Raw genomic sequence first — 16,434 nt, 5'->3', positions numbered from 1 at the left:
GCGAAAACTTTCGAATGTCCAGAGCGGCACTTATCAACCTCAGCGAAAGACTACGTCCGCACGTGGAAGGAGCAAGAACAAAAATGTATTCCATTGTAACTTTAAGTAAAAGTTCCACCTCGTCGTCGGTCCATGAAAAGAAATCTCTGGTCTTCGACATTTTCTAATCTTTGCAGAGGTAGCTAACGTTACTTGCTTCCTCATCAAATCTGAGGAATAGTCCATTCGTTTCCTGTTTACACCGGCACGCGCATGCACAGTGTTGGAGAATGGTCACGTGATCCGAGTTTTCAGTCGTTTTAATGTGGACGGAGATCAATTCTAATACGCAGCTAAAACGCTGGTGTGGACGGAGATCGTTTTCGTTTTAATTCTCCGTTTTTAAACGAAAACGCAGTAGTGTGGATGAGGCCTAAGCCAACACTGTCAGTAAGCGTCTTTTGAGGCTGTTCGAATGCATTCGATCACATGAGTGTTTACACTACGAAAGCAATCTGGTCGAATGCAGAAGTGAAGTGGAAGTTCTCTGAAAGTGGAAACGTTTTACACCCCATTTAATCCTGTATTTAGCGTCATCCACTTGTGATCCGATCAACCAAAACGCATCTTAATACCAGGTGTAAACAGGGCCTTAGTTAGCTAAACATATTGACTAGAGGTGTAATAGTTCTGGAATAATCTCAACATTAGTAATTCTGATCTGAATCTATACGAACAAAAGCAACAGATTCAATTCAAGACTCACTCTCAAATAAGAAACTCAACAGAATTTGCTCTAACTATATGCCATAAACACCACAACAGATTAAACTGGAAATACAGCAACAATATCAACTTTCTCTGCACTCTAGTAAAACGTAGTGTTCAAATAACTTACATCTTACGGTTGTGTCCTTATTAAGTGCATAACTCCTCATCCTGACAGCAAACGAGCCTCTGTTAAACTTTACAGACTTCATGTCAACATTTATTTCCATAGCGCTTTATAATACAGTTTCAAAGCAGCTTCACAGTAATAAACAAGAACATGTCTTAATGTTGTAAAATTCATAAATTATGAAAATCAGTTTCATCTGTAAAGCATACAGCTCCACAAAACACAATAGTGTCATTTTTCAGCTCACTGTTGATTCATTCAGTTCAATAATGTTCAAATTTGCTTATTATTGTAACATGTCCATTGATGGCAAGTTTCAAGAACCCATGTGCAGTTTATTGACATAAGTATAGACAAAATATACAATAAACAAAGACATAAACCATGAACTAAACTTGAACAGAAACATGAACTAAACTTGAACAGAAACATAACCTCACCAACAGCAGTTACATGAACAACTAGACAAAAGAACAATGAAACACGAGGGCTATTTATACACAGACTAATGACTAACAAGAAACATCTGTGAACAATCAAACAATGAACCAATGAGAAAGCAGGACACATTACCAGAACAACCAATCAGAACCTGACACACCTGACAAGACTACGGAATCACATGATATTATGGATGCACGATATCGGTATCGGCCGATTATATGTTCATTTTTAATGTTATTGTTATCGGCCCGATAAGAAATATATATATTATCCGATATACTAAAGCCAATAAATAATGTATTATTTCCTTCAGCTGAGACACTTCAGATGCGCACTGTTCAACATGATGGTTTTGAATTGCTTGAAATATGATTGAAGGAAAATACAGTAAAGTGCAAAATGTCTGTCTTATAGGCTGCATAAAATTATTATGAGAACATTATGATTGAGTGCTTGGGACACAACTTTTAATGGTGAGACATTTGTATTTGAAATCAGGTCCTCTAAAATTATATAAAAATTCGGATTTAGATTTATCGACCAATATATCGGTTATCGGCTTTCAAGCATACAGAATTATCGGTTATCGGTATCTGGCAAAATTTCATATCGGTGCATCCTTACATGATATAACCAGGAAACATGACAAAGAAAACTACAAAATAAAAGACATAACCGAAAACCAAACGTGACAATTATCAAGCTCAAGTTTTGTTCTCATGCGATAGTTTCAGTGCAGGTAAATCAGTAATTTTTCTGAACATTAACTGCTTTTGAATTGATTTGATGACACCAACGTGAAAACTCAAGTGATAAGTGTTTCAAGGTGGACTGATGATAAAGAGATTTTTATCTCTGCAACTGAGAGTGAAAACTTACTATTGTGGTTCCAACCATCAGTGCAAAGTTTCCCAAACACACGCCGGGTTTGCTCTACTATGGCAGTAGTATCTCCACATGACTGGCGTTCTTTCTCCCCACCGTCAGCTTTCCATGGGTCAGCTGTCACTTTTAAAGTAGGACAACGCTTGTCCTCACTCATCCTGACCTTACAGTCATACCTCGACCTACAGGGAACGGGAGACGCATTTCCAGACCTCTACATTTGACAACACTAACTCAGTATTAGACTGCAGACGAACAAAGAAACACACTGTGACAGCTAAAAAACAATGTTTTTTAAGTGTTGCTAAGGAAGGAAGGCCACTCGCTGTTGTGTCAGCTGTCATTCTGACTCCAGGGCTTCATGATTCACTCAGGTCCTCCTGGGAAGCTCCTGATTGCAAACTCGAATGTGTTTGGTTGGGAAAAAAATGACATGTTGGGCAATTTCTTTCTTTTTTCTTAAGGACAGGGTGCTTTTTTGCTCTGGTGCAATGAAATATGAGGTATTTAATACAATTAGTACAAGTATGCATTTGGCAGATGCTTTTATCCAAAGTGATTAGCATTTATATAAAAAAATTAAAAATTAAAAATATATATATAGATAATTAAATAAATGTAATAATAGGAAAATAAATAGCAAAAACAATTTATTAAATTTAATTCTGAATAAAAAAGTATATTAATACTTTTGTTTAATTATTACCTTTGTTTATTATTTTTCTGTATTTATTTTTACATTTATTTTATTTATTTATTTATTCTTTAATTTAAAGGAATTACATTTTTTTTATCAAGTCATTTCTTTATTGTCCTATTATTACATTTATTTTTCTGTTTGTTTGTTTGTTTATTTATTTATGCAGGTTTGAGCTCCATATTTATCCAAAGCGACGAGGAACAAAAGCAATTCGTCGATATTCATTACATTCAAGGCCAGTTTTATTAGACAACTAGATTAGGAAGCAAGCTAGGGAAGAGGAGCAATTTAGATTTAATCACTATTTTTGTGTTTACATGCCTGTACATGAAAAAAACTAACGAAAAGATCAAGAGTGCAATAGTGACATTTGATTAATCCAAATGCAAGTATCTGAATCTCATCCGCTGCTGTTTTCACGCTGTTCTCCTTTAAGATCCGCTCACTCGTTCTTATTCTCATTAAGTGTCTCATTGCACTGCCACACATTTCAATTTCACTCCAAAGAGTTCACAGCACTTCTGGCTTCTTCTGTTTGTCTCTCTCTAAGGCCCATGTGTGGCACGTTTTTAAAGGTTTTACTTTATGTCTACCTCTCCTTTGCCACCCTCATACACACCTGTCTGTCTTTTACATTAAACTAGTGTTCACAAGACATTTAATGGCGAAGAAAAAACGTGAGCATATCACCCCTATTTGATCACATTTGCATTGGTTGCCAGTCAAGTACAGAATTGAGTACAAGGCTTTGACTTTTGTATTTAAAGCCTTGCACGGTCTTAGTCCAGTTTATATCTCAGACCTTATTTGTCCATACTCTCCACAAGAACAAATTATTAACTATCCCACACTCTCGCTTGAAATCTAAAGGTGATAGAGCCTTCAAGGCTGTGGAATTCGTTACCTCAATCTGTTAGGTTAGCTTCTTCTTTATATGCATTCAAGTCTGCTCTGAAAACGCATCTTTTTTCTCAGGCCTTTTCATAACTGGGGATATGTAGCGTTAGTGGGTTAAAATTTCATACTACGAAATGTGTACGGCGTTTGTTTTGTATTGTGTTTTTATTGTTTACTATTGTGTTCCTCTGAAAAGTGACCTTGACCTTGATTTAACTTGTGTAAGTCACACCAATCTGAGACATACATCCTGAATATCATATTCAGAATTAAAATGGGTTCAGTTCAAATGTTCGGGGTCGGTGAGATTATTCGGTGTTTCTGAAAGAGTCTCTTCCACTCACCAAAGCTGCATATCAAAAATACAGTACAAATTTGAAATATTATTTCAATTTAAAATAACTGTTTCCTATGTGAATATATAGTAAAGTGTAATTAATTCCTGTGATCAAAGCTGAATTTTCAGCATCATTACTCCAGTCTTCAGTGTCACATGATCCTTCAGAAATCAGTATAAAATGATGATTTGCTGCTCAAGAAACATTAATAATTATTATCGATGTTGAAAACAGTCGTGCTGCTTCTAAGGATTAAATGAAAATGCTGTGATCATAAGTAGTTCAAGCCAGATAGTGTTGTTTAAGAAACATCCCCAAATAATATGCATTATGCACTTTTATACATTCTGCTATATTTCTGTTTTTGCTGCACAGAAACAACAAAGTTTTATTTGTGGATGAACTACGCCTTTAACTTTGGCATCCACACGTGTGTTTGACTGCATCTACTCTATTCTCCTTTTCCTGAGGGCATTATCTTCCTGTAATGCGATAAAGAAAAATACAACTCACTTGTAAAGCTATTTGTTATTGTGTTCATTAAATGATGGCCTGTGAATCACCGTAATGGCCTGTGCGATTTCCTCTGGCTCTAGAGGCTGAAGAAAAATGTGGCGCGTCGTGTGAGACAATTTACCAAGTTTATTTGTCATTTACTGACTAAAAAATCACATTATCAGTCAAACAGAATTATATTAACACGAGGATATTCTTACCGTTCCACCATAGCAAGGAAGGCAAGAGCTCGCACACATGTAATAAAAACCGTCCTGACCATCAATCCCATTTTTCCGTAGCTTTACCCTGAAATTGCACAATCTTGATCAGTTTAATCATTTTTGCATTGATTTCCTGGTTTCCCGAGTCCGGTTTCTGCACAGGGAGAGCGTCGGACTGCCGCGACCCACTTACATTAATCTTATTTGAGCTGTGTCTTCAACACCATGTCACTTTCTGCTTCCCGTGAACAAGAAACCAAACAGCACAGTAAATATTCTCATTGGTTGAGTAAAGAAATACACCAGACCTGCGTGGTCTGTCCCTCCACCTGTCTGACTTCCATAGATTTCTAAGAGCAATTACTAAACAAAGAGAGCTTTGAAAACATCCTAAATGAATGCTACTGCTTTTAATGACTCGTTATGAATGAACGCTGTGCAAACAGACTCTTTCTAATTGCTTGTTTCTCTTGTCCACAGACAAGAGAAACACACGCAAGACCGTCCGCCACACGCAAACGTTCGCACAGACAAATGCAAACACGCGTACATACATCATTGCACTATTTTTGTCAAAGTTTAGGACTGTGGTTTCAGTGTCTGCCAGGCTAAAGCCCTCAAGCTTTGTTTAAAATAGGAAAGCAGGAACATGCTATTGGATTGTAACAGAACTAAAAGTATGATGGTTGTGTTTTCCTTTGAGCATCGGCCAACAAAGCAGCCGACGCTTGCCAGAATCAATGTGTGTGTAATTCTGAATGCATCTGAACTGTTTGCCAATAATAGCTCGACACAAAAGAGCATCCGAAACCAGTTCAGTGCATAGAAGGTTTCTTCCTAATCACCGGAAAATCTCCATTCTTGAAACTTTGTGTCTCTGATTATGATACAGCCATTAAAAAATGTTTTCTGGGTATTTTAAAGGCGAGACACTACAGGTGAATTGGATCATTTTTTTAGCTAGCAAATGTCACCATGAAACTTTCCCAGCTGATTACCTACATTAAGATGAGAAAAAAATGTATTACAAGTTTTCTGTAATTTAATGTTTAAATATGCAAATTAGGCATTATCTAATTAAATATGTGCTAATTTGCATATATTTTAAAAAACAAAATCTGAGTATTTAATAAAGCCAGTTTCAAAATTCTTTTTTCATTGTGTTCACATATTAGATGGGAAAAATATTACAGAGGGATTTATGGATATCTACTTTTTTATCCTGTAAATCAGAATATACTGCCAATAGCCTTAAAAAAATGATTTTCGCCATGTTTTTTGCAATAAAATGTTACATAAATCAGGCTAGGAATAATATATTTACAAATCCCTCTGTAAATGTCTTCATAATATAACTAGGCACTAGAATGGAACGTTTGGTGTATACAGGTGCTACTGAAGTGGAGATTTCGGACTTTGAGTACGATAGAAAAGTCATTTTGAGAAAACGGGCTTTAAAGATTTAGCATCAGCCAATGAGATTGCGCATTTAGAGTAAAATCCCCCCTTTTAGTTTCGCGATTGGCTGCTGATAAAAAGGAAATGACCATAATTGGATCCGGCAGTATTGTTCAGGAGAGAGAGAGCTTTCTAACGGTGTGTGATGACAGGGTGCAGATCGCGATGATTTATAACGACAACTTTTGATGAATTTATGAGAAATCTACAGTCGCGAACAGACAAAGTGTAGTAAAATAAAGACCTAAATGTGTGTTTCGGACTTTTTTTCACCACAAGTCTGAAAGAAGACATGTTATTGAAGAGAAATATCCCAAAATCTCAAAATTGACCAGTGAAAAAAAAACGATGTTTTTGCCTGCCGTGTCTCGCCTTAAATGATACAGGTATGACAATCAGATGCTTCCAAGAAAAAGGACTGCTAGCATGTACAAGCTTTGAAAGTAAGTTATACATTCATGTACACTGTGAAGACATGTCCAGCTCAACTTTCAACACTAAAATATAATATTTTGCATTAAATTCCATATTATGCCCTTTTGGTCTCTACTAGAGCAGGTTTTCCTGCTTGAATGTTGATTATTTTCCTCATATTCTCTATTGTTGCGGCTCCTCTCTTCTCAGTCTGTCAGTAACGCTCTGTTTACTTCCTGTCTCTATGAAGCCCCTCCTTCTGAAAAGCAAACTGTGCTCTGATTGGTCGGCTAAAGCAGTGTGTTGTGATTGGTCGAGCGATTCGAGTGTATTTGGGAAATGTCCCGCCCCTTACCATAACCACCAGTTTAACACACTACTAACTAGCTCAACCAGGACTAACCCATAATTTTAACTAACACCTTTATTCTGCGCATTAATTATTTAAATGAGGAATGTTTCTGTTTTATTCTATTTTTTTACATTATTTTCATCGCAATTAAGCACATTTTTGTGCCTAAACACTGTAATTTTCTGTAATGCTCATTCTTAACGCCGCTTCTCAAAGATTCTTTGATATATTTTTTTGGTTAAAGCGGTATACAGTCAACACCAAAATAAGCAAAGAAATGATTACTTCTTCAATTTAAAGTCCCCCTGTAGTAAATCACTTTATCCCTTAAAACTCATCTTTAATCACCAAAATGACATATTTAAACGTTTTTTCCTCGAAAAAAATTAACATGCCTTAAAATGTCTTGAATGTAACTCGACACCCTTGCCTCATTTAGTATGCGTGGTTCTATGAATATGCAAATGAGCCCCGCCTCCACTCACTCACTCACTCAGAGATCCACTCGTTGACGATCACACGTTGATCTGATTGGTCACAAGGTAGTTTGTGACGTCAGAAACACCAGCGATTTCAAAGCGTGTTTTTGAGACTGTCTTTGGTTCACTGCAGTTTTAAGGAGAAAATACTCAGCAATGCTGTCGACTTATGAATTTACACATGGATTGTCTGAAAGGATATTAAAAACACCACATAGACACATAAACAACATTTAAAGCTGGATTTTCACCACAGGGGGAACTGTCTTTAACTTTGGTTAAACCAGTATTAAATCAAGGCTATATAACAAATATTGCCATAATACATTATTAAATTATTACCAGAGATTCTGTAACACAATGATTAGTTTTGGTTAAACCAGTATACAATCAAGGCGGTTATTGATTATTTATTTAAATTATTACTCCCACAATTTAAATGGGACCATTAAGTACCATTATTTTTCTGCAACACAGTAAAGATAATTCGATTTTTTTAAATTATATTCTTTCAAAACAACAATGAGAACTGTCATGAAAATATCTGTAACACTTTATTTTAGGGTTCAATACTCACGATTAACTAGTTGCTTATCAGCATTCACATTACTAAGATATTGACTGTTTATTAGTACTTATAAAGCACATATTAACGAATGACTGTATTCATTAATCTTCATTATTAGACTGTATTCACTGTATGCATCCCTTAACATCCTAGCCAATAACTAAACTTCACACGTAATAAACTATTAATAAGCAGTAATTAGGAGTTTATTGAGGCAGAAGTTGAAGCAAACAGTAAATATGTTTCCCATACTGAAGTGTTACCAAAAATGCTTCACAAAAAAACTGACTCACAAATAGAATTAGAGTTTCAAATTTTCATTATGAAATCAGTCCTATCGCCCACTGCATGACTATACTCATTAAACCACAGCCGAGTTCTCGCAATATGAAACATGAATCACACATCATTTAAGTTCCAGTTGCACAGATGATCGCATTTAGCAGTCCGTGCATTACGTTAATGTCTCCAAAGACAGCAGAGGAAGAGCCCATTAAAGACATACAGTACGACATCACACCGGACAGAAACACCCCGTATTACAGCATAACCTTTGCAACCTTGTAACAGTGATTTATCTGGAGCAAAGCTACAAATCTTATATGGCAAAGAGCAGCGTGAACCTTTTTCCTGGAGTTCAGCGCGACGGGTTCAAGGACGGGTTACACCAGAGGCTCAAGTGTCGTTTTGATGGACGTGTTCGACACGCTATGAAGATGTCTGGGTCAGATTTCACCCCAAAACCAGGAAATAAGAAATTTGATTTTGCATTAAGAAATTATGGGTTTTTTATGACAATTAAGCACATTTAATCCAAATTTCCATTACTGTAATACTCATTATCCTAAAATTCAGAATTAAAATAAACACAGTGAATACTACCATTATATGTCTGGTTGCATTAGTTTACTATATTAGTTATTATGAACTAACAATTAAAACTAATGTTAACTGTTACTGTGTATCCTTACAATTTTATTTGCAGTAGTGATTTTTTTTTTTTTACATAATTCTGAGATTACTGTCATGAAAAAAAAACGTATAATGCCAAAAATCCTAATGGTCCTAAAACATGTTTTATCTAATGCTTCATTAAATTATACATTATTCTCAAATGACACAACACTTACGCTGCGGTAGGTGCATACAGTATGGGTCACTTTAATGGGTCATTTTTTGGCCAGTCAACGGGCAAAGGTCACAATGGCCTAAACGGCACAACAAGTGTTTTCACCGCTAGTAAAAGGGTCAGTTTAGACATCTGACCTATTTGATTAAACAGATATAAAGAAGATATAACTGAAACTAGATTTAGTTTTAACAAGATTTTAGAACAAGTGGGAGCAATGATCAGAATTTTTACCTCAGATTGAAAATAATGGAAATGTGATATTATGTGTGTGTGTGTGTGTGAGTGTGTGTGTGTGTGTGTGTGTGTGTGTGTGTGTGTGTGTGTGTGTGTGTGTGTGTGTGTGGTCACTCTCGGGCAGAAACCATTGGTCATCCTTTTTTACATCTGTCTGTGGGTTTTGCAAATTTTTAACCGATGAAAATTATTAAAAAGAGCTTGTGACTCCATTGGCTCCTCAAACTGTCAGTCAAACCTCATAACTCCGCCCACCTCTATCGAGAATGAAGTGCCAAACGGTTTGGAGCGTCTTTGCATGTTTGCAATGCAACGGTAATTAAAGAACATGGCTCTTTGAATAAGCACAGCGGTGTCTTTACTCAAGAAACACTATATAGGCTGATGTTTTATGTATTTAAGGAGCATAACCAATACTGTCTTAAATAGCCTTTGCGAAGCACTTCGTCTTTATTAATATGAGATTTTGTCCAAATGACAGAAAAAACTGAGTGCTCACATATAGCTACAGTAAACTTTATAACCTGTAAGTCGATGAAAACATAATGCGACGCACTTACTGCCTCAAACACGCATGTCTGAAATTCTTCATAAATCGTATGCTTGATTTTAGTCAAATGTTAATAATATAATGACACATGCAAGTTTCTGACTATATTTGGTATTCATGACCCCACAAGTTCAATTAAACCATCAAAATATGAGGAAACTATTTTAGATTTTTTAAATACGAGGGAAGAACAAAACATTAAACTTGGTTAAGGTATTTATCTGACGAATACAGCTATAGGCCCCATAAACACAGCCATTATGTTAAGACTGTCTTACTCAGTTAGTTAGGGGTAATCAGTCTTACTTTTCGGTATCAAATTAGACCAATCTACATTTTTATGTAACTTATGTAAAAATGTATGACTAACTTGTAAGACTAGTCTTAGCAGTTCATGCAACCGGCCCCTATATCTCTATATCGTGACATATATCATATATATATATATATATATATATATATATATATATATATATATATATATATCAACAAATGATTTAAAGGCATTTTGAGGTAAAATATGACACTTTTCCTGAGATCCGCTCAGTTTCTGCAGAACTCGGTTGTTTGGATCCAGATCTCTGAGTTCAGGAAAGCACTGGAACGAACTAATCAATGAACGGGGGCTTTACAGCCGGTCCTCGGTCCCCCGAGGCTTCATTCAAAGCCCAGATTAGTGGGCGGCCATTCGCTAATGTGGGTTTTTTCCCTCTGTGCGCATGATAAAAACACTCCAGCTACTAAACTAAAACCGGGTTACAAATCCCTGGACACCGCAGGTCATTATCTGAGACGGTGGGCATGAAGGTTATTCATCAACTGTCTCAAATAAATGACACAACAATTACACTGTCCTTGTAGCTTCAATATCGCTCACTTTAATGGGTCATTTTTTAGCCGACCAAAGGGCAAAGGTCACAATGGCCTAGACGGCACCAACAAGTGTTTTTTTCACCGCTAGTAAAAGGGTCAGTTTACAGTCCTGAGCTATTGCACTGACTAAGGTCAAGTCACCAGATTTTATTGTAACTAAATTCAATTTTAACAAAACATTTAACAAGTTGAACTGGAAGCAATGATCAGAATGTTTATTTCAGAATAAAAAAATGTTGTTTGCATATATATATATATATATATAGCCTAAAGTAATGCTTACTGTTAGTTCTGTACGTATGTGTACTGTTAGTAAATATATATACACACTAACAGTAAGCAGTACTTTAATAATATTACTAATATTACTAGTATTACTAATATATATACTAATACATTAACTGATATTAACAAATTCAACTTTTGATTTTAAAAATGTATTAGTAAATGTTGAAATTAACATGAACTACTATTAATAAATGCTGTATAAGTTTTATTCATTCTTATTGAATTTTGGCTAATGTTGTTAACAAATGAGAAATGAAAATTGTAAAGTACAATGTTAACATAGTAATGAAACTGCTCAAACTATTTTTATAGACAACTATTTTCTCAAATATGTATTGTCAAGTATTGTTTTTCTATATGCATATATATATAATTTTCAATAATGGAAATTGTCTGTGTGATTGTCTGTGTGTGTGTGTGTGTGTGTGTGTGTGCGTGCGTGCGTGCATGCGTGTGAAAAATTATATATATGCATATAAAAAAAATACAAAATTATATATATGCACATATATACACAATATAATTTTTCACATATATTGGTTATATAAACCCTGATATGATTGTAAAGCGCTTTGGGTGTACAGTAGTACATATGAAAGCGCTATATAAATGCCTCATTCGTTCATATAAATGTATATATAGTGACTTAATTTCTCCGAATTGCGACTTATAAACTCACAATTGTGTGTTACAAAGTCAGAATTGCGAGTTCTGACTTTTTTCCTCAGAACTGCGAGTTCATATCTTGCAATTCTGACTTTATAACAGACAATTGCGACATTATATCATGGAATTCTGAGATAAAAAGTCACAATTGTGAGATTAAAAGTTGCAATTACCTTTTTTTTATATTCTGTGGCTTAAAAGCTTCCATAACATGCACATATATATATATATATATATATATATATATATACAATGTTTTTTGGGCAGAAAATGTTGAAATAAATATAACTTTTAGCCATGTTGCACAGTCCTATCCTCAAAGTAAAGCGCATCAGCTTATCACTTAATTGCTCCCGTTCTGTATTTTACAGGAGCTTCTGTTGCTGAATCCATCCTCAGCTCCGAGGAGAAGAAGAAAGAAGAAGAAAGAAGAAGAAGATGTGCTGACAGCTTTACACAAGCTCCCCCCCCCCCGACCCCCCCCCGACCCCCAGCAGCTGATCACTGTTTATCAGTAGCTCAGACTACACCAGCGTAGACCAACAGCAGCGCTAATGTAGAGTTTCAAGCACGCGTCCCATTAATAGCTTCACTCTGAGCTGATCTAATGACAGACACACACTCGCCCTCGCTGAGCTGGAGCTCTCAGAGATACAGGTGCTGTATAACACCACCAAATTATGTCAAAATGAAACATTGCTTGTCATTGTTTTCACAAAAGTGATATAAATTGGACATTTTGAAGTCAACCTGGGTTATAAAAGAAACCATAGTGTGTATCTGCTACACGGGGGACAGAAACTGTCTCAGATTGCTTAGATGAGAATAGATGAGGCCATAGAGCACTTGTCACAAATAAATTATGACTGGCAAAACAAATAATGATTCAAGGTCAGCGCTGCTGCTACTGTCACACACACTACCATCGCTGCTTCTCAACACACATTAAACAGGCTTTTTTACCACTTTATTAAGAGTTCTTGATCAATTCTAACAGCGATAGTCTTTTTAATCCCAGTCAGTCTCAGCCGATCATAACAGACTGAAGCAAGAGATCATACATCATTAATCGACAATATGACAGAAGACACTGTTCATCATAATTAGAGTGATGATGTGGCATGAGTGATGATTCTTAACACAGGGCTTTTAAAGTAAACGCAAATAACTATTAAATCACTGAGGATTATTATAAGGCACATTGCTGTCTGTGTTATGATCACTTCCTGTTTATTTATCCTAGCTCGTCACACACACACACACACACACACACATACTCACTCACACACACACACACACTCACAAACACACACTCAATCAGACACACACACAATCACATACTCACACACACACACACACTCACTCTCTCTCTCTCTCACACACACACACACACACACACACGTGGTCTGTTTACTTCAGCTATCATTTATATTATACAAAGCACATACAAAATAAAAATAAAAATCCTTCAACATGAATTAATTAGTACAAGTTCCTGTTTCCGCAAAAAATATCTGTTATCTGTATATCAATCATATAATCTGTAATCATCACTATTATTAGTTTTTATTATTTACTTTTGATGTTATTCAAATGGCAGAACACAACACTGAGAGGAAAAACTAAAATTACTACTTGTTTAATATTGTAAGTTGACATTTTAAGACTTACAGTAACACATCCTATTTATAATAATGATTAATTGTATGTACCTGAATTGAATTGCAGTAAACAATTTTGGCCTATGTAATGGCAATAATTAGCTTTGTAGATTAACAATATTTCGTGGTCAGTGCTGTTGTGTTTTTTAGCGTTTTACTTCACATTTTCTTCGTTGTATTATTACGAATTCATGCTTTAGTCTCTGACTCTTACTGATGCCGAATTAAACATGTAATGGATAACGTGGTCGATTTTTACCTCATGTTTTGTTCTCAGTGTTTTCAGCACCTTGGACAAGAGCGCGCGAGCCGCGAGGAGTTCGCGCGCTGGGGGAAAAGGCGCGTTTTTGCGCGCGCGTCTTCTTCTCCTTCTCCTTACGGTAAAAACAACACATAGGAATGGAACTGAAGTCGGGGGCTTTTTACAAGTTTAACTACTTTTAACTTGACTGTACTCTTGAAAACAGAGCGCAGAGGCGCGAGACGCTGAAGAAAAAAGAAGAAGAAAAAAACAGCGACATTTACACACCTGTTCATGTTCCTGTAAACCACACACACATGCACGAGCGCGCGCGCGCACACACACACACGATCTGACAGTGTTCAGAATAACATAAATCTGATCTTATGTGATTAAAGACAAACGCGCTTTGCATGTTTAATGTGTTAAAGTATAAGGTTCTTAAATACAGACAACGAGAAAGATGTTTAAATGACTTAATTGCGTCATCAGGGTCACAAACATATAGAAATAGCCATCTTTTCCCCTAGTATACTTTTGCATGTAAAGCACTCGTGATAATATTACAAAATGTTGTCATTGAACAAAATCAGACGCTTCAAGCGGACGAACAAGATTAATTACCCTGTTTCCTTTCAAATCTGATTTGCTGCGTCGTGTTGACTTTGATAATTCAATTACACGAACAAAGAGGAAATGCATATCAATTAATCGCGATCAATAAACTTTTTGCATTAATTAAATAAAATGTCTGCAAAATGATAACCAGTCGCAAGATTGCCTATAGTAATCAAAGTCGAGTACTTACATGTGAAACTCCGCTTGTGAAAGTGTTCACACATTTCCTCTGATCAACAGAAAGAGCCACAGGAAAGCCATGACGAAAATCCCCAGCAAAGCAAAATCAAGTTGCGTATTTAATGTTCCAAGTTCAGTCTGAAGTGAATCCACTCGCTCAAACACCGTTAAATTCCCTGTTCACTGCATCCTGAATGTGTGTGCCATGGATCCTCAGTTCCCAGAGCTCAGTGCTGAACACACACACACAGACTCCAGTGCTCGTGAAGTTGTGGCTCTGTTGGGAAAGCAGAGCAGTTTCTCCTGTGCATCTCAGTCTGAACTGATCTGAGATCAGCAGCAGTGGTTCATGATCCGCCTCCTCCACGAACACCATCTGCTCTGACCGCTTAAAACACAGATTGTTTGGACAAAAAGTGAATAAAGTGCATCATGTTCTGGCATATGGGTTGTTTTAGGTTTTGTAATGTAGGCTGGAGGGAAGGACAGATGTGTTTTGTCACGAATGGTGTTTTTAATAGTGCTGTCACATCGATTATTCGCGATTAATCGCATCTAACATAACTATGTGTGTGTGTGTGTGTGTGTGTGTGTGTGTGAGAGAGAGAGAGAGAGAGAGTGTGTGTGTGTGTGTGTGTGTGTGTGTGTGTGTGTGTGTGTGTGTGTGTGTGTGTGTGTGTGTGTGTGTGTGTACAATGCACATAAATCTATATGTGTGTGTATATATAAACACACACACATAAATCTATATGTGTGTGTATATATAAACACAGACACACACTCACTCATTCACAGACATACACACCCTCTCTCTCTCACACACACACACACTCTCTCACACTCACTCTCTCTCTCTCTCACACACACACACACACACACACACACACACACACACACTCTCTCTCTCACACTCACTCACTCTCTCTCTCTCTCTCTCTCTCTCTCTCTCTCTCACACACACACACACACATTCACACACACATATATTATATAAACACAAACTTTTGTTATGCAATTAATCACGATTAATCAATTTGACAGCACTAGTTCTTAATAGTCAGGATTTGAGTGTTAATGCTAACATTTGATGTGTGCATGGCTTTTATGTAGAATGAGAAATGGCTATTTCCTATTGCACGAAAATGCCTTCTGTATTACAGTAACTTACGAAATGTACCCAGTGTTAGATAGTTGTCGAATTAGTACATAAATATGAAGTTTGTTAATGCACCCAAGAGGAGTGTAAATGATGTGGAATATTAGTTTGTATCCCCATCTATTGGTCAGAGAAAGTCTTGCAGAACAGACTATGTATGCTTGTGTTTCAGATATCCAGTGAGTGATGTTTATTATGCATGTTGTTTATTTCATATATCAGTTTGAGAAATGCATCATTATTGTTTTTTAAATAGTTACAGTTAATAGCTTAACCCTCTATTGACCATCGTCATTTATAAATGATAAAAAGAAAACTGCATTTAAAATACAATAATAGCCTAATTTTCATGCATAATTTATAGTTATTACTACAGTAGGCTACATAATGTATAAAAACGTCACAGTAAAAAAAGTGTTACCATATTATCATAGGCTACATCCAAATGTGTTTTCTAAAGTTTTTGGTTATTTTTAAAACACATTTTGTAAAATCAATAGGCTAACAAAAAAAGTATTTTAATTTAGGGGATAGATACTTTTATCTCATAAATTAGATTTCTTATTACATAAAACATTTTTTGACTTTGACTTTGCATGACATAATTACGTTGTTTTTTTGTAATAAGGTTGACCTTTTTATGTCATAATTATGATTTAAAAAACATGTGTGTCTTACGTATGTGCCTGAAATTGCCTTTTAAA

The 16,434-nt window shown here is 35.9% G+C and overlaps 1 protein-coding gene across 1 annotated transcript in view; it reads right to left on the bottom strand.

The window, feature by feature from the left end:
- scn5lab (sodium channel, voltage gated, type V-like, alpha b) overlaps window positions 1-14,898 on the bottom strand; it is a 202,059-nt gene extending 187,161 nt beyond the window's left edge. Inside the window, exon 1 of the mRNA XM_077219213.1 lies at window positions 14,585-14,898. The gene's annotated coding sequence lies outside the window, so the exon portion shown is untranslated. The remainder of the gene's footprint in view (window positions 1-14,584) is intronic.
- Between the last annotated feature and the right edge of the window lie 1,536 nt (window positions 14,899-16,434).

Source organism: Siphateles boraxobius, unplaced genomic scaffold, assembly GCF_051911475.1.
Source record: "Siphateles boraxobius isolate OS27281-9 unplaced genomic scaffold, OSU_SipBor_1 12, whole genome shotgun sequence".
Taxonomy (NCBI): domain Eukaryota; kingdom Metazoa; phylum Chordata; class Actinopteri; order Cypriniformes; family Leuciscidae; genus Siphateles; species Siphateles boraxobius.
The sequence above is the reverse complement of the archived record's forward strand: the minus strand, read 5'-3'. Positions and strand labels throughout refer to the sequence as shown.